This window comes from Babylonia areolata, chromosome 19, assembly GCF_041734735.1.
Source record: "Babylonia areolata isolate BAREFJ2019XMU chromosome 19, ASM4173473v1, whole genome shotgun sequence".
In the NCBI taxonomy this organism is placed as follows: domain Eukaryota; kingdom Metazoa; phylum Mollusca; class Gastropoda; order Neogastropoda; family Buccinidae; genus Babylonia; species Babylonia areolata.
The window spans coordinates 60950391-60968889 of NC_134894.1; the positions used below are offsets into that span (position 1 = coordinate 60950391).

The following is an 18499-nucleotide window of genomic DNA, read 5'->3' on the forward strand; positions in this document are numbered from 1 at the left end:
GTTTCTACCCTTTATAAATCCTATCTGATATTCGTTGATTATTGTTTTGATTACGTTTTGCAGTCGTATAGCCAAAGCTTTGGAAAATATTTTGTAGTCTGTGTTGGTAAGAGTAATAGGTCGGTAGTTTGCTAGATTGTTTCTTTCAAGGTTTTTTTCCTTTATGTATTAGTGTTATGATTCCTTTTCTCATTGAAAAGGATAATTCACCCTGCTCCAGGGCATCGATTATACAATTGAAAAGTGGTATTTCCAGTCGGTCCCAAAATTGTTTATAGAAAGATGGTGTGAGACCATCGCTTCCAGGTACAGAATCTTTATTTAGCACATTAAGTGCATGGGTGAGTTCCTCCACAGTAATCTCTTTGTCACAGTCTTCTTTTTGTTCTTGTGTCAGGACTGGAAAATCCTGGTCAGATAGGAAATGTTCCCGTATGTCTCCACCAGTTAACGATTTGTCTTCTTTGTATAGATTATCAAAATATTCTTTTATTTCTCCAAGTATCTTTTCCGAACTGTCTGTTGTCGTTTCATCTATTTGAAGGCAAGATATTGTGTTGATGTTGCCTTTATTTTTTCTAACTGGAGAAAGTATCTGGCGTTTTTCTCACCATGTTCTATCCATTTGACTGTGGATCGGACCTGTGCTCCTCGAGCTTCTCTCAGTTCCTGTATTTCTATGTCTTTCTTCATTTTGTGTATTTTTGTTTGGATTTCTTTATTGTTTGGGTCTTGTGACAATTGGTGTTCTGCTTTGTTTAGCGTTTTTATGGCAGTTTGTTTGTTTTGACGTTGGGATTTATTTGTTTTTGAGTATAGAATACAATAAGATTTATACTTAACTTTGAACATTTCCCAAGCTGTCTGTGGATTTTCGTGTTTATATTGTGCAAATTTTCATTAATAAAAGTGTTTGTTCCGACTAGGAAAGCTTGATCTGTTAGCAAGGAATTGTTGAATTTCCAGTATCCTGGACCTCTCTGAAAGTTGTTTGTACTGAAGACTACTTTAACGAGTTCGTGGTTCGATTGCGGGAACACCCTTATATCTGCCTTTTTTTTTATTGGCTGTGTGGAAGAGTCGCAAAATATATAGTCGATTCTTCTTGCTGTGAATGGGTTTGGTCTGGACCAAGTGTATTCTTTGGCGTCAGGGTGGAGTGTCCTCCACGTGTCGATAAGATCGAGTGATGCTAACAGGTTGGTAAGCGCTTCTGTTTCTCGGATCGAGTGTGGTTTGCCAGCAATATTGTCCAGCTGGCTTAATGTTGTGTTGAAATCCCCCACTACCCACAGATTGTCATATTCTTGGTCCTGCAATATATCGCCGAGTTGAGTTATAAACGCTGATTTATCCATTGTAAAGATTGGAGCATAACAATTAGCAATAACATTCACTTTGTCTTCTAGCATTACCTTAATTAATAGTATTCTATCCGTTGCTTTTATGTGTTCAATAGTGGTTTGTTTCTTGTTATTTATGAATATCGTTAATCCATTACTTCTGTTTGTTCCTGATCTATGAAAAACTTCTCCTGGCCATTCTCTCTCAATTTCTTGTATTGGATCGTCTGTGATATGTGTTTCTTGTAAACATGCAATATCTAGATTTTGATTTCTTATAAAGTTAAATACCACTTTTCGTTTTAATTTGTTTCTGAGTCCATGCACGTTTAGCGTTCCAGTGCTAAGAGTGTTATTCGCCATGATTATGAGGAGTAGTGTTTACTTCACTGTCCATTATCATCAGTCCGTTAGACAAAGCCAGGGTCGTGGAGGTGAACTCAGTCCAGTGTTCAGACAGCAGCCGTCAGGTGCCGGCTGCTTCCATGTCTGCGTGGTCCGTTTTCCTTTCTTGCTGTGTGTGAGATCCGCAATCCACACTTGGTCGTTTTTTTTCCTGCTCCTCATTGCTGGCCGATGGGGAATCACTCCTCTCCCGTTTCTCTCTCATCTTGCCCCGTGCCGTGTTGACCATCGGTGTGCTTCACCACTGGCTGCCGCTGTGCTCTGCTCGCGGCGGGGCTGTCAGGGGTGTGTAGGCCTAGTTCTCCTCCCTGCACAGCTTGCTCTGTGTGTGCAGTGCTGCTGTCTTCCTTCTCTTTCGGGGGCTCAGCACTGACCATCACTGATGCCTCCCGGTTGTCTGGTTCGCTCAAAGGCAACGGACAATCTATTTTGTGTGTGTGTGTGTGTCCCGGTTGGAAGCACCCCCTACACACAACTTCACCCTCACAACCGGACACCCTATGGCCATCTTGTAGGCACTTACTGCATTTAAGTTTTTCCTTCATTTCTCTATGAAAAATGTCTGCTGAAAATAGTCCGACTTTCAAGACTGGCCGCAGTGGAGTGCTGGGCACAGACACAAAAACAAATCTGCGGCCAGTCTGAAAATGTGTCAGTCTCCCGTCAGGATTCCTGGCCAGTTCACTTTTAATTGATGAGCGTATCCATGCCCACATTCTTCAGCGCAGCTTCAATGTCAGTGTTGTCCACACTTAGCGGGATACTACTAATCCATAGTTTCGTTGTTGGTTTTGAATCGTTTTTCCCTTCTTAAAAAGGGGTTTTGGTTCAGCAGAGCCACATGTGCACCCCTAAACACAAACCCCCCCAGCAACAGTTTGTCTCTACTTTCGTCTGTTTTGGGACAGATGCGCCAGAGTCCGCGAATACGCTGCGCCCTAACTATCATACCTCTACTTGACACACTTTCTGCAGCTACACAAATATCGTATGTGTTGGGCAGAGATTCATAGGAGGGCAGCGCGCGAGCCGTCACGAACACTGGCTCCACCGGCGGGGCAGGCGGGGCCGCCGCCATAGTTCCAGATTCCAGCACCAGCACCGGCCTAGCTTACCACGTGTATCACCAATGAATACCCTCTCACATCTCTCGCTTTCCGTGATAGATGTTGGAATCTTTTCCCACAAAAGCACACACCACTCTTGGTCACATTTCGAACTTCCTACACACGAACAAACGCTTATCTTTTAAGAAACAGATGGGAGCAAACAATGTCTGAATTGCGACATCCGAACCAACCGGAAGTCACAAATAACTAGTTTAATTATGAAATGAACAATAACTTGTAAATGTGCAAAAATACTTCACCGAAATAGTTCAAAATCCTTTTGTCAGAACAGGCGATTTACACAACGAAATATTAGCATTTCGGTGACCAAGAAAAGCCGACAAAGGAGATGCGCATGCCCACGTCGTTCTCGCTAAAAATAACTCGGAGTCTTGACGAAAATCCGACGAAGGTTTTGCACTGCCCCCGTAATGTTTTCCTACGTCGTGCCAGAAATTGATATATCAGCATTTGCACAGTTCCCACCGTATCCACCAGTACTCTTAAGAGGATATAGACTTAATATCTTGACTTGAGCGCTACTGAACCGCAACAACATATTATCTAATTCCACAGTGAAACAACAGTGGGTCTGGCAAATTACCGAATATTGAAAACTGACCACTGAATGATACACAGTATGAAGTAGGGTCGGGTAAAGAAATTGATTTAGCTGCTGCCTGTATGGCTGAGTGTCATCAGTTGGGCATTTCTGACCCCCGTGTAGCAGAAACAGGACATTTGGACTAGTTTTCTCTGAAAATCCGAAAAACTGCAGTCACAGATTCATTGTTGAGTATTTCAGTATTTACGTTTAAGATACACCACCTGCAATGTGAAATAAGTGCGTGAAATGAGATACGCAATGCTTTCACATTAGTGTCTTGGTCACACATTCAACATGTTTTTACAGTCATTCTTTCGTGTTAAATACTGAAATATGTGATATTGCCACCTGACCAAATCTATCTAATTTGAGGCAGTACAGACAACATCTTGTCTTGTCATATCCCTTTAACATCTGTCGTAGATTCATTGTTGATTGGATGTACATATTGCGCTATGCTGAAAATCTGTTTAGATCTGTCGTGGAGTTGTAGATCGATTGTGGCTCTTTTGCAGATTTGTTGTAGATGTTTTGCTCTGTTAAGTATATCTCAAAGTTCGTTGTACAGGTGACGTGGATATGTAGTAGATAGATTACACTGTTATGTTGGAGATTTGGAGTAGGTCTAATGGTGGGTCTTGAGTAATGGAGTGGTGTGTGTGTGTGTGTGCGTGGGTGTGTGCGTGTATGTGTATGTGTGTGCACGTGTGTGTTTTAAAATTGTAACATGTGCAATGTTTTTTAAAGCCAAGAATTCATTGAGAAAGGACGGGGTGATTTGAGGGAGGGGGGGGGGAGGGAGAGAGAGATGGAGAGACTATGTGGTGATATTGATCTGAACACGCACGTCGTACATGATCTATGGCTAACCTGACCAGATATTTAAAAAAATGGGAGTGTCTGTTTAATGAGACGTGTGTTCCAAGATTCGCGCGTATCCCCATCCTCCCGCTCACACTCTTGTACACACATACACATCTGTATGCAAGTGATGCGTTCCATGACAAGCCAAAATTTTTTTTTTTTTTTTTTTTTTTTTTTTAAGAAAAAGATAACCAGCTGCTTGATTTACAGGTGTGGCCCCAGGTGTATCCATTTTTGACCTCACACTGGATGGGAAAGAACGGAACACGCGTTAGTATCTTTCTTTTCTTTTTTAGTTAAGAATGTTTCAACTCTGATATCTCGACTCTTAAGTTAGCTGCTTTATGCTTATCACGTTTGTAAGAGCTAGTGGATTAGAATGTGTACTGAGATGAGAAATGATGGGACGTGTTGAGTCTTCTTTGTAAGATAAAAAAGTTGATAGAAGTGTCTAGTGAAGTGAGGAATGATGGAGCATGACGAGTCTCTGACAGTTCTGGAAAATTTGAGTTTATCAATCTTTTTTAATTCCCCCCTTTTTTTGCATTCAGTACAGCAAGCGTAATATGTGAAAAAGAAAGGGAAAAGAGCACAAATAATGAAGATCATATAATTTCTACAAATAAGTTGTACATGTATTGCTTTTTCTTTGATTTTAAACCAGCAAAACAAAGGGAAGACAACCACACACACACTCAGAGAAAGGGAGAGAGAGAGAGAGAGAGAGAGAGAGAGAGAGAGAGAATATTATGTGATTAACTGCATATGCCATGTTACAAAAAAAAACAAAAACAAAAAAACAACAACAACAACAACAAAACAAACAAAAACAAACAGACCAAAAACAGTAAAATAAAAACCAGTATAGTGATAACAAAGAAATACAAATACATTTTAAAAGGTGTTTGGAAAGCCACAGCACATCTACATCTATAAGCAAAAGTAAGTCAACATTGATTGCCAAGAAAGGTGGGAATCATCACGCAAATGATAACAAAGATATAAACGAATCAATCAGTCAACGTGTATTCGCACTCTATTACCACTTCATCGTTGTGTAAGCAGTGCTTCATATGGTATCCGCTTTAAATTGAATAGCGCTAAATCATCTGTAATTCTAGCAAGATAGTTCATTTTCAAGTATCTGCTTCTTAAATTTGCAACATACGTTTGAATTTTTGGTTCTGTATTTGCCAAATAACATTTACGAATATGAAATTCCGCAGTAAGCAGCATCAAATCTACTTCGGCATGTGTAACGAAGTCTTTTTTTTTTCTTCTTCTTTTTTTTTATACCAAAGATAATAAGCTCTTCACATTATCTGAACATTGAACAGTGATGACAATTTTCGTACAGCATTTTTTTCAAAATTCGTTCAAAAGGACCATGTTTCGAGACACTGCTATAACAAATGTCGGATATCCTGAATGGTTTAACAATGTTTCGGCATGCATCCATCCTTAAGGTCAAGTGTTGGTTCTTATTGTATAATTCACAGCAGTGGTCAAGCATAAGTTGCTCCACAGCAGCGGTCAAATCGTTGCTTGTAGCGGAGGTCAAGAGCATTTTTAGTTAACGCGTTGTTCGTAAAGATAGGCCAACGGTTGTTCTTTGCAGCAGGTCAAGTGAAAGCAGCCGTCTTCCAGGCCATCTGGTGGCCAGTTGTCACTCTCTTTTCCGACAATCGGCATGCCCTGCAACGCCAAACTGGCTTCACAAGCAGAGGGAGCAACAGCAGCCACGAGATTGATAGATACACCACCCACTCGATAGAAGTGGTGTGTGTCCATCGAGATCGATGATGACCATCGTTGTCATCCAGCTGGGGGATGGGGGCAGGGTGGTGGTGGTGGTGGTGGGGGATGCTCATGAATCTATCTGTGAGTGCGCAGATGTCTGAATAGTCCAATCTGCGCACGAAATGTTCGCTGACAGTTGGGGCAGACAAAGACGGGCATATCATTGCCAGGGAGCTTGTTTGCCCGTGACTTTCTGGCCTGCCTCTTCTGAACAGCTGCAGCAGTCCTGTTGGCCTCGCACAACTTGGCACCTTTGTACACAGCAGCTTGCCATTTGTCATGAGCCAGGTGCTTTGCCACTGGATAGCAGACGGATTGCTTTCTGGGTCTCAAGAGGTGTTGGCGGATCGTCCAGTGCTTCGTTGATGGGGACTTGTGGGAGACGGTCTATGGTTTCATCATTTTTGGAGGAAGGGCGATTTAAGACACTGTTGAAGAGCTCAGCCCAGCGTTTGAGAATTTTCTCCTTCTCGGTGATCAAAGTATTCCCATCTGCACTGAGGAGAGGGGATGATCCTGAGGATGTGGGGCCGTAGACTTCTTTTAAGACATCATAGAACCTCTTCACATCGTGCCTGTCAGCATATCCCTGGATCTGACGTAACTTTTGCTGAACAGTCCTGCGGATGGCATTGTACGCATCCTTTTTTGATGTGGACTTTGGGTTGCTCAGGTAGGCTTGATGCAGACGGCGTTTCTCATCCAGAAGCTGCTTGATTTCATCACAGTTTTCATCAAACCAGTCTTTGTGCTTTCTGGTCATGGGTCCCAGGGTCTCTGAAGCTGTACTATAGATCAGCTCGCGCAGGGTCCTCCAGTCAGACTCCATATTCTGGTTGTCCAGAGAGGCGGATTCCAGACGATCTTCCAGCAGCTCCACAAAGGTCTGTTTGATGGTGATGTTTTTCAGCTTAGCAATGTTGAGCCGTTTTGGAGCCTTCTGGCCTTGGGGGCGTCTCTTGGGCTGGATTCGAATATTCAGCTTCGAGACTACAAGGCGATGATCTGTCCAACACTCGGCGCCGCACATGGTCTTTGTCACACGTACATCTTGCCTATCCCTTTTCCTGACGATGACGTAATCGATGAGATGCCAATGCTTTGAGCGAGGGTGCATCCATGACGTCCTGTTACGGGTAGGGAGGCAGAAAACTGTGTTGGTTATCGGTAGTTCGTGCTCTGCACAGGTCTGAAGCAAAAGCAATCCATTTGGGTTGCAGTGGCCCACGCCATGCTTTCCAATCACTCCATCCCAGGAGATGTAGTCAGAGCCAACTCTAGCATTGAAGTCCCCAAGAATGATGAGCTTGTCTGCTTTAGAGATAACAGCAATGACAGAGTGAAGGTCCTCATAGAACTTCGCCTTCACTTCATCCGGGTTGGTCATGGTTGGGGCGTAGGCACTGACAATGGTGAGGTGCTTCTGGCCAGATGCCAGTGGGAGTTTCATGGTCATAAGCCTATTGTTGACTCCCTTTGGGATTCCAGCTAGCTTGCTGACAAGTGCTGTTTTTACTGCAAAACCAACGCTAGCCTCACGTCGCTCTTCGCTTGCTCGTCCACTCCAGAAGAAGGTGTAACCAGATCCCCGTTCACAGATCTCGCCTTCGCCTGCAAGCCGAGTCTCACTCAAGGCTGCGATGTCAATGTTGTATCTGGCGAGTTCGGATGCAACTAGTGCCGTTCTCCTTTGGGGTCTGTCCGCGTTATCTCTGTCCAGGAGAGTCCGTATGTTTAAAAGCACCAATGGTGAGAGGAACGATCCTGGTTTTTTTCTGTTCTTTCTCTTCGTTTCGACCGCTGATGTAGGGTCCAGGCCAGCCGCGGTATGCTGGCCAGGGCGATATGGAGCAGGCAATTTTTAGGGCACCTTTTCTAGCCCCTTTTCATGCCAGGGAGGTGAGCAGTGCATTCCTAAAGAGGGCTGCTGAGACGCTCAGACGGCTGCCGAGCTCCATCACTGCTCCTGTCGATGAAGAACGACCCTATGGCCTGTGCCGCCTGCGTGCAGGTCTGCGGCTGTGACTGCCAGTGTACCCACACCTGTCGTTTCGTCGCTCGCCTGTCGCCACAGGACTTGGGTGTGATGAAATGATGAAGGATGAAAGGTCAATAAGGATGACTGATGACTTGCGCGATGAGTTTGTTTAAAGTGAAGAGGAGTTGCGCAACATCGACCTCACTCTCTCGTCCGGGTCCACCAATTTCCAGTGGCAAGACTAAGTCGAGACGACTGGAGGATGAGCACGGATGCAGTGGATGACCAAGATATCCTTTCAGTGTCTCATCTTGCTCTCTGCACTCCACAGTGCGTTGCTGTAATCACCTTCCTCTCCGTTGAACCGATTGGTTTCTTCCGCAGATTCTGCCGGATCCAGACTTCACATGCATGGGTAGACACACCCCGGGGACCAACTGCGAGTGGCATACACACAGCCGACGCCCTTTTATGGATCTCGTTTTTAATTCCATAAAGGTGTCTAGCCACCCGCCTCACCAGTCCCGGAAAGGAGCGGTGGGAGTGCCGGTTTAGTCACCGGCAATCCGACCCTGAACAGGTTGTACTGGATTTTAGGTTACCAGTAGTGGATCTAATGACCTGACCTGACTGTAAGTACCACCACCCACTCTCAGCAGTCGTCTTCATGGACACCAGACATTAGGCGTGGACTATAGAAGAGTGATGACTTGGACCCGTTCACCCGCAGTACAATGGGCAGTCACACACAAGGCGAGAAGTGCAGGCTCCGACTGCTGTCCGTCCCTCCCCCCTTATTTGTATTCCTTGATGGTGATTTCGTCAGCATTGCTGATGTAGCCCGTGGAGGTACTTCAGGATCATAAAATTTACTGATTATTGATAACTTTGTTCAATCTTCAAACAAAAATATCTCATGTTGGGAACATTGAACAGGGACTATCAGATTACGGATTTTGTCCGTTTATGTTCACTGCTAGATACCCATTTATTGATTCTTAGTAATGGACCATTTCTTGTTTCCTTTTTCTCCCGAAACGGAGAAGGTTATGGCATTATCAGGATGGCAAGGTTTGGCCCCCTAATCACCGCCCCCAGCCTGGGTCACAAGGAATATTGGGGAGGATAGTACATAACAATGTACGAACACAAATCGAAAATCACACACAAACACAGATACAGAAATTAGGATACATTCAAGTGCATATCAATATAAAAACTTGTGCATACTCACACATGCACGCACTGCACACACACACACACACACACACATGCGCGCGCGCGCAAGCACACACACACACGCGCGCACGCTGCACACACACACACACACACACACACACACACACACACACACACACACTCTCTCTGTCTCTCTCTATCACACACACACACACACACACACACACACACACACGCACGTACGTTTGAACAGAAGCCACATATTACATGTGGATGGGGCTAATGGCTAGATCTTCAGGTAGATGGTTGTTGATTGCACAATTCTAGTTATCAGACTGGATTTGTTCGAGAGACAGGGCATTGACTGCTTTGGGAAAAAAAAGCTATTGGCGAAGCGATTGGTTTTCGTCCTAATACTTCTGTACCGTTGATCAGAGGGGAGCATCTCGAAAATCCCAAAAGCTGGATGTGATTCATCCTGGCTGATTGATTTTGCTTTTTTTGAGTAGCCGCTTATAATAAATATCTTTTAGAGATCAGCCCCGGTGATCTTGGTGGCAGTTTTTACGATTCTGTTCAGAGCTGCCACAGAGTCTCTGTGGGCTTTTCCAAATACAATAGACTGAGCAACACAGTAGACGCCACGTTCTTGGCATCAGAGATCTTTTCCCACCCCTCTTGCGGCCAGTCAGTGGCAGCCTCTGTGCGTGTGTTTATGTGTGTGTTTGTGGGTCTGTGTGCGTGTGTGCGTGCACGGGGGTGTAAGTGTACACAAGTGTCAGGTGAGTTCTGTGCACGTGCGTGTATGTGTGTGTGTGTGTGTGTGTGTGTGTGTGTGTGTGTGTGTGTGCCGTGGAAGCTTCGATACGTAGCCTAGAAATGAGTATGTGGGGGAGGGGGATTGGGGGTGCAGGGGCGTAATGTGTGTGTGTGTTGTGTGTATGTGTTGGGGCTTATGTACCTTTTATGTATAATTGATTGTGCTTCCGTATCTGTGAAACTGCATGTTTGTTGCATATCTGTTATGCACATGTGTGTGTATGTGTGAATGTGTGTCTGCATGTTTTATATTTATTTGCTTATTTATCATCATTGTTGTCTTTTTTATTCATTTATTTTGTTTTATTTATGTATTTATTTATTTATCATTATTCTATTTATTTATTTACTTATTTTATTTATTTATTTATTTTTGTGCGCTTACAGTTGACTTCATCAAGTTTGTGCGCCTTATAGATATTACCATTATTAGTAGTTGTTCTCTTTTATGTATTTATCAGTTATTTATTTATTTATTTACTTATTTCTTTTTATTTTATTAAATAATTAATTTATTTTTTGTTTGTTTGTATTATTTTATTTCATTTTATTATCTTATTTCATTTCTTTTTATTTCTTTTTTTTTTCTCAAAGCCTGACTAAGCGCGTTGGGTTAAGCTGATCATCAGGCATCTGCTTGGCAGATGTGGTGTAACGTATATGGATTTGTCCGAACGCAGTGACGCCTCCTTGAGCTGCTGATACTGATACTGATTGTCTTTAATGACAAATGGTGAGGGGTCAGATCTGTTCTTCCTGAAATCCAAAATTAATTCTTTTGTTTTGGATACGTTGAGTTCTAGGTTGTTTTGATCACACCAGCTGACAAGTTCTAGTACTTCTTTCCTATATTTTGACTCATCACTGTAATCAGCCCTTCTAGAGTAGTATTATCGGCAAACTTGACCATGGTGTTACATTCATTACGAGTTGCACAGTCATGTGTGAATAGTGAGTACAACAGTGGGGATAGAACACATCCCTGTGGGGCGCCTATGTTGAGAATACATGTGGAGGAGGTGAGGTCACCAACTTTAACAACTTGCGGTCTGCATCTTAGAAAATCTAGGATCCATGCACAAATTGATTCAGGCAGCGAGAGGTCTTTCAGTTTAAAATAGTTTTGATGGTACTATTGTGTTGAATGCAGAGCAGTAGTCAATGAAAAGCATAACTGTTAGGATTTTCGAGATGTCTGAGAACGTGGTAGAGACCTATGCTAATGGCACCTTAAACTGATCTGTTGGCTCTGTAGACAAACTGAAAGGGATCAAAAGATGGAGGAATGCAAGTGTTTAGGAATTGCAGAATCAAGCGTTCAAATGTTTTCATGACGACTGATGTAAAGGCTACGGGACGATAATCATTAAGACAACTAGGCTGTGCTTTCATTGGAACAGGAATGATTTTAGATTTTTTTTTTAAATCAGTGTGGTACCACACATGACTGAAGGGAAATGTTAACTATGTCAGTGAAGACACAAGATAGTTGGACTGCACACTTCCTCAAAAGGCCTGGTGAGATGATGTCGGGGCCAGCGGCTTTTCTCAGGAAAGAGTCTGTTAGCAAAGGGGCGTTGAAAATATTGACCTGAAAAGTTTCAAAAGCACAAAGTGTTACATATAATTCAGATTTTTTTTTCTCAAAACTTTACCGATATTGGATAGCCAGTTTATAATTGGCATTTTTTGTTTGTTTGTTTGTTTCAGCGATGTTGTCAGACTGTATTTGCAAACATTGCAACCCCGAAACGAAAGCTCGGTTTGAGAATGATAGGGGTAAGAGCATACACCACCCCTTTTATTGACTTCTTTTTATCTGTCATTCTGTCTTTCAGCTTTCTCTGCTTTTTTCTGTCAGTCAGTGTAACTCTCTCTGTCTCTCTGTCTCTGAATCTCTCTCTCTCTCTCTCTCTCTCTCTCTCTCTCTCTGTGGTGCACTTTGTTCTATCCTGTCCTGTCTTGTATGATTAAAGAGTTCAGTACATACCATTGAAATATTTTAAGTTCCCAAGTCAGTGTAGACTGTCGTTACTTATGGCATCAGCGCATGAACAAAGTATTAGAACTTATCAATTTATCTGTATAAATCGATTAAGCTCCGATCTGTTCTTATGTCTTAGTGCATCCAGTAACGACTTACATACGGACGATGTGTATAACTTAACTACAGTATGTTTCATGATGTGTATTGTGTATTACTTAGGTGATGGTATATTACTTGAAAGAAGGTATGATATATTTATGTTAGCTGAACTTATGTCATTTTACATTGCACGATGCGATGTCTATGTAGAATTTATGACACCCTTTCATAAGGGGCAATGGCCTATAAATGAATAAACCATTCATTCATTCTCTCTCTCTCTCTCTCTCTCTCTCTCTCTCTCTCTCTCTCTCTCTCTCTCTCTCTCTCTCTCTCCTAGCATTTGTGAATGAAATCGAATTTTCTGATCTGATTTTGTTCATTAACTTCTTTTTATTTATTTTTTGTTCTAATATGTATATTCTTATTATTGCATTGCCATGATAGGGGCTGTTGGCCTGAGTCATTGAAGTCATTCTGCATCTCTCTCTTTCTCTCTCTCTCTCTTTCCCTCTCTCTCTCTTTCCCTCCTCTCTCTCTCTCTCTCTCTCTCTCTCTCTCTCTCTCTCCTCCCCCCCTCTCTCTCTCCCCCTCTGTCCATCTGTCTGTCTCTCTTTCTTTTTCTCGACTTAAAGAAAGCTTTTGATCTTGTTGAACACACAATACTACATCAAAAATTGTCATATCTCAGAGACCCCACCATGTTATCCTTTGTAGAATTACTTCTTACCAACACAACGCAACATGTGCTTGCCAATGGTAACACATCTTCCAGTGAAGCAATTCAAAGTGGAGTCACAGTGATCCGTTCTTGGACCACTTCTATTCTGTGTATTTATCAATGATCTTCCTTTGTCTGTATCAGACCCAAGAGTCTCGTGTGATATTTTTCAGGTGACACCTCCGTTCATTCCAGTCAGCGTTGTTCCAGTTTAATATTCTCTTCAGACGGGCTTAAAATATGTTTCAAAATGTAGCAAATAACAGTACCAATAATAATAATCATCATCATAATAATAGATAGTACTTATATGGCGCAAACTCCCCATGTAATGGGCTCTAAGTGTCGTACATGAAACACATACAATAGGGCATAATACCTTCCCTCTGCACATGAAAAAAACAACACATATATGTGTATCTATACACCAAGAGAATACTACAAATTGCAGGTATGAACAATCACACACACGCACACGCGCGCGCGCGCACGCACACACACACACACACACACACGGCAGAAATACCCTACGCACACACGCTTGCGCGCGCACACACACTCCACACACACACAAACATCCACACACACACGCGCGCGCGTGCACACACACACACACACGCACACACACACACACACACACACACACACACACACACACACACACACTCACTACATGATGACTTCAGTAGAGAGCAAAGTGGGATGGGTAGAAGGTGGAAGAATGCAGACGATTAGCTATGCTTCATCACACCCAAAGGCCTGCTTGAATAGATGGGTTTTCAAGTTTGTTTTGAAAGAGGACAGCGTTGGTAAGTGACGGAGATCCAGAGGAAGAGAATTCCACACAGAAAGTGCTTGATACTGAAAGGCCATTTGGCCAAATGTCTTTGAAGAGGATTTGGGCACTCGAAAGAGATTTCCAGCTGAAGACCTGAGAGAACGGAAAGGGGTTTAAGTATAAAGGACAGTAAATATGTGAGATGGGAGAGATCCTTTAAAGTAGCGATAAGCCAATATGGCGTTTGTGTTGAATTCTGAACTGGATGGGTAACCAATGAAGTTGACGTAAAAGTGGAGTAACGTGATCCTTTTTTGACTCTCTGAAAATGATTCTTGCAGCATTGTTCAAAATCAGCTGAAGGTGTAACGACTAATCAGAAGGCAGACCAGCAAGTAGTGAATTGCAGCAGTCAACGCAGCTTAGGATCTAGGGACAAACAAGCTGCGTGGTTGCTTCAATAGTTAGATATGGTCGAAGGGTACAGATTTTCCTCAGTTGGAAGTTACATAAGTTACTGACATGGTCGTGCATGGACAGAGCTGAATAAAAAAAATGCACCTAGGTTTCTGACAGAATTTTGAAAGTTGATATCAGCATTGCAGACAGACAGGGAGTGGTCAGAAATGTGACTTAGTGCAGACTTAGAACCTATAAGTATGGCTTCTGTCTTGACGTCATTAAGTTTAAGCTTGTTTGTTAGCATCCACTCCTTCACAGTAACAATGCCTATGTCTATGTTTTTGCGGAGGATGGCAAAAGAAAATGGGGAAAAAGCTTTAGTGAGGGGTGTGTCATCCACAGACTTGTGAAAATTACATCGAAGGTGTCTGATGATGTGAGACAGTGGTTGAGTGTACAGACTAAATAACATTGGACCAAGAACTGAGCCTTGGAGAACACCATATCGAACAGGAAGAGGTGTGGGTTCAAAATGAGAACTGGAAATGAACACCCTTTGAGTGCGATTGGAAACGTAAGATTTAAACCAATCGAGAGCTGTGCTATAGATTCCAAACGTATGATGAAAACGGTTGAGAAGAATATCATTATCTATTGTGTTGAAGGCTGCAGAGAGATCAAACAGACACAGAACTGAGGCAATTCTGATGTCTGCTTAGGACAATAGTGTGTTGGATTTGTGTAAGAGGGCTGTCTGTGCACTGTGATTCTGTTTGTATGCAGACTGAAACATCTCAAGGAGGTCATCGGATGAAAAATGACTGAAGAGTTGACGAAGAACAACTCTTTCAAATAATTTTGACAGAAAGGGTAATTTGGAAATATGTATGTAGTTGTTTTAGGATTTCTTTGTCAAGATCAGGCTTCTTGAGTAGGGGTGTGACAAAGGCATGTTTTAAGCCAGTTCATGCCAGAGAATTTTGTTAAAAAAAGTTCCCTCCCCTTGCCAGGGAATTTTGAGGTGTCGGGGTGAATAAATCACACACACACACAGAATTCTAGCACAAAAGCTATGGGCGATACAGAAAGAAAGTAAACGTTTTTGTGAAGGAAAATGAGTGTCGATTCTGCTTCAGAAACTGAGCTGGCAAGCTTTTTGACAGCAAAGAGCGTTGCACTTCCATTGTGACATTGTTATAATCGAACCCCAGCATAGTTGTTGTTCAGTTTGACCTTTCTCCTTATTGTTATGGGTTAAACTCTCTGTCTCTCTTTCTCTCTCTCTGTCTCACTCTCTCTCTCTAAACAGTTACATTGTTCCCCCAAACAACAAAGAGAAACTACAAACCCATAGATCGTTGAACCTGTAAAATCTGTCCTTTTTTTAGTTTATAAATTTGATACAAAAATGGCCCGTCACTGACTGTAATACCCATTTCCTTCAGAATTTTTGTTGTTACTAGAAAGTCTTGACAAATTCAAATTTAAAAACTAATTCTGTTTTGTCTCTTTTAGTTTTACCTTTTAAAATTTTGATGAAAATTCGTTTCATGGTGGTTTCCAAAACAGCAACAACAGAACACTCACACACACACACACACACACACACACACACACACACACACACACACACAAAGGAGGGGGGATATGCTGCACATTGCACTGTTTAAAATGTTATGTTAAACATTTACTTAAAATGAAGAAGCGTGTAGCCTTTTTTTATTTTTTTATTAAAAATTTTTTTGTCTGTTTTTAGCATTTTTACCGAGCACCATCACAGGCAGTTTTGTTCAAATAACATATTGGCATCATGAAGACCCCGTTTTTTTTTGTTCTTTTTTGTTTGTTGTTTTTTGTTTTTGTGGGGGTGGGGGGGTGGGGGGTCTCTGTGTGTGTGTGGGGGGGGGGGAGGTGTGTGTGTGTGTGGGTGGGGGGGGGAGATTGTGTGCGTTTTTGTTTGTTTTTTCGTTTGTTTTGTGGCCAACAGCGGCTTGCCAAACACTTCGGTAGGCGGCTCCGACAGTTCATTGGCGGGGGTTGATGTAAACACGTTGGGTTATACTGCTGGTCAGGCATCTTTCTAGCAGATGTGGTGTAGCGAATATGGGTTTGTCCGAACACAGTGATGCCTCCTCGAGAAACGGAAGCCGAAACTGAAAACTGTACAGAACGATGTTGGGCTAGACAATGGTTGGCTAATCTGCCAAGTGCAGCCCATTGTCTTCGGCAGTATGTCCACAGTGCTGGTGACTTTCCTTGAGATCTCAAAATAAGTGATATATTTGTATTTGAATTTTCATTTTACTCTTTTTGTCACAACAGATTTCTCAGTGTGAAATTTGGGCTGCTCTCCCCAGGGAGAGCGTGTCGCTACACTGACAGAGCCTCCCATTTTTGACTCACTTGTGTAAACAAAGTTAGTCTATGTTTTAACCCGGTGTTAGGTTGTCTGTGTGTGTGTATGTGGTAAACTTTAGCATTGCCATTTTCTCTGGAAATACTTTGTCTGCCAATACCAAGTTTGGCTTAAACAAAGTATGGAAAGTAATCTTCACAGTCATACCAATAACAGGTTGTTAAATATTAAATTCAATCAAATGACGTCAGACGCGCCGCCGCAGTGGGGATTTGTCTGCTTCCTTCGGAACTGAACATGCACGGTTCAATCCCGCTCGCATGCATTTTTCCCCACGCTTATTTCATATACATATTTAATACAGAGCACTTTTTACTGATTTTTTTCAATCTTTTTTATTCTCCCCATCATTCCTTTACATAGGGCTTTGTCTGTTGTTTGGTATTTGATCCCCTGCCTCCACTGTTTTTCTTATTTGTTTTCCTATCGAAATGGATTTTCTACAGAATTTTGCCAGGTTCAACCCTTTTGTAGCCGTGGGTTCTTTTACGTGCGCTAAATGTACTCCACACGGGACCTCGGTTTATTGTCTCATCCGAATAACTAATGTCCAGACTGCCACTCAAGGTCTAGTGGAGGGGGAGAAAATACTGGCGACTGCCGGTGTTATTTGAACCAGCGCGCTCAGATTCTCTCGCTTCCTAGGCGGACGCGTTACCGGAAGCAACATAGGTGCATTTTTTCCACGTGGTGGATGTGACTGCGCGTAGGTGACCCAAAACAGAGCTGTAAAGGAGGGTAGGCAACACCACGGCTGTGTACACACCGAACTGATGTCTGTCTCGTATGTTTGCACACACACACACACACACACACACACACACACACACACACACACACACATATATATATATATATATATATATATATATATATATATATATATAAATTTGGGGGCGGGGGATGGGAATTTATCATTAGTTACGCAATATCTTTTTTTTTTTTTTTTTCAGAGAATGCGATTTTCTCCAAAAAGGTGGACGTAAGCAGTAACAGTGACGAGGCATGCAAGATCACTGATGGGTTTGAAAGCAATACGTACATACTTGCTGGTCAAAGGGAAGCAGTTGGATGTTTCGTTTCAAAAGTGCATGACACTCTGCCTTGGATTCAAATCGACATTGGACACGTCATCACTTTTCGTAGATTTCAAGTTGATTTGAGGACAACTCGTAAGTTTTTCGTTTTGGGGGTTTCTTTTTCCTTTAGAATAGCAGGCCATTTTGGGATGACACCCCAGATCACTTGTGATAATCCAGCGTCATTTGAAATGTGATTGTGTTTGAAGCATGAAGATTATTTCTTGATTTTGCCATCCATATACAGTGTCGTTGTTGATGTTGTTGCTGATGAATCCCCATATTTCAGAGTTGTACACCCCCACATATTGTCGGGGGAACATCGGGGAAAAAAATAATCATCCATCGTGCTATGTCTGTTTTTGACTCACAGTTTATGTGAAAACCTGTTTTTGTTGGATTACTATATAACTGTGGGGGTGGGATGCTGTTGGTGTAACTTTCTTGTTTGTAAACTCCTTCTATTTTATTCATAATCTAAATAATCTCTCATCCTGTGCATTGTTTAGGAAATCTGCTGGAAGAATGCATCCACCTGGGCAACCTTTACATTTCTGTGGACGGAAGGCGCTGCACCTGGACACCTATGTATGACACCTTTAAGTGCCCATATGACAACACCCGTATGTATGCCCTAAATGTGGAAGCATGTTGTATACATAAACTAAAACTCAAGTTTCAGGGGGAAAAGTCTATGTTTGGTTAATCCTCTGAACCCATATCTTATCTAAAAAAGACAACAGTCATACAACGACAGCACCAGCAAAAAGATCAACAGCAGCAAACCCCTCCCCCCCCCCCACACACACACACATACACACACGCAAAACCAAACCACTTGTATGGGCAACTGTTTACATACTCTCATAGCAATTTGTTATTTAAACGAAAGGGTGTGAAGAATGTGAAAAAC

General features: G+C 42.4%; 1 long non-coding RNA gene across 1 annotated transcript; it reads left to right on the forward strand.

The window, feature by feature from the left end:
* The first annotated feature begins 11814 nt into the window (after nt 1-11814).
* On the forward strand, nt 11815-18126 carry LOC143294015 (uncharacterized). The gene is made up of 3 exons (XR_013056860.1): nt 11815-11883; nt 17461-17679; nt 18096-18126. It is a non-coding gene; the product is annotated as an uncharacterized LOC143294015 (long non-coding RNA).
* Nucleotides 18127-18499: the final 373 nt, after the last annotated feature.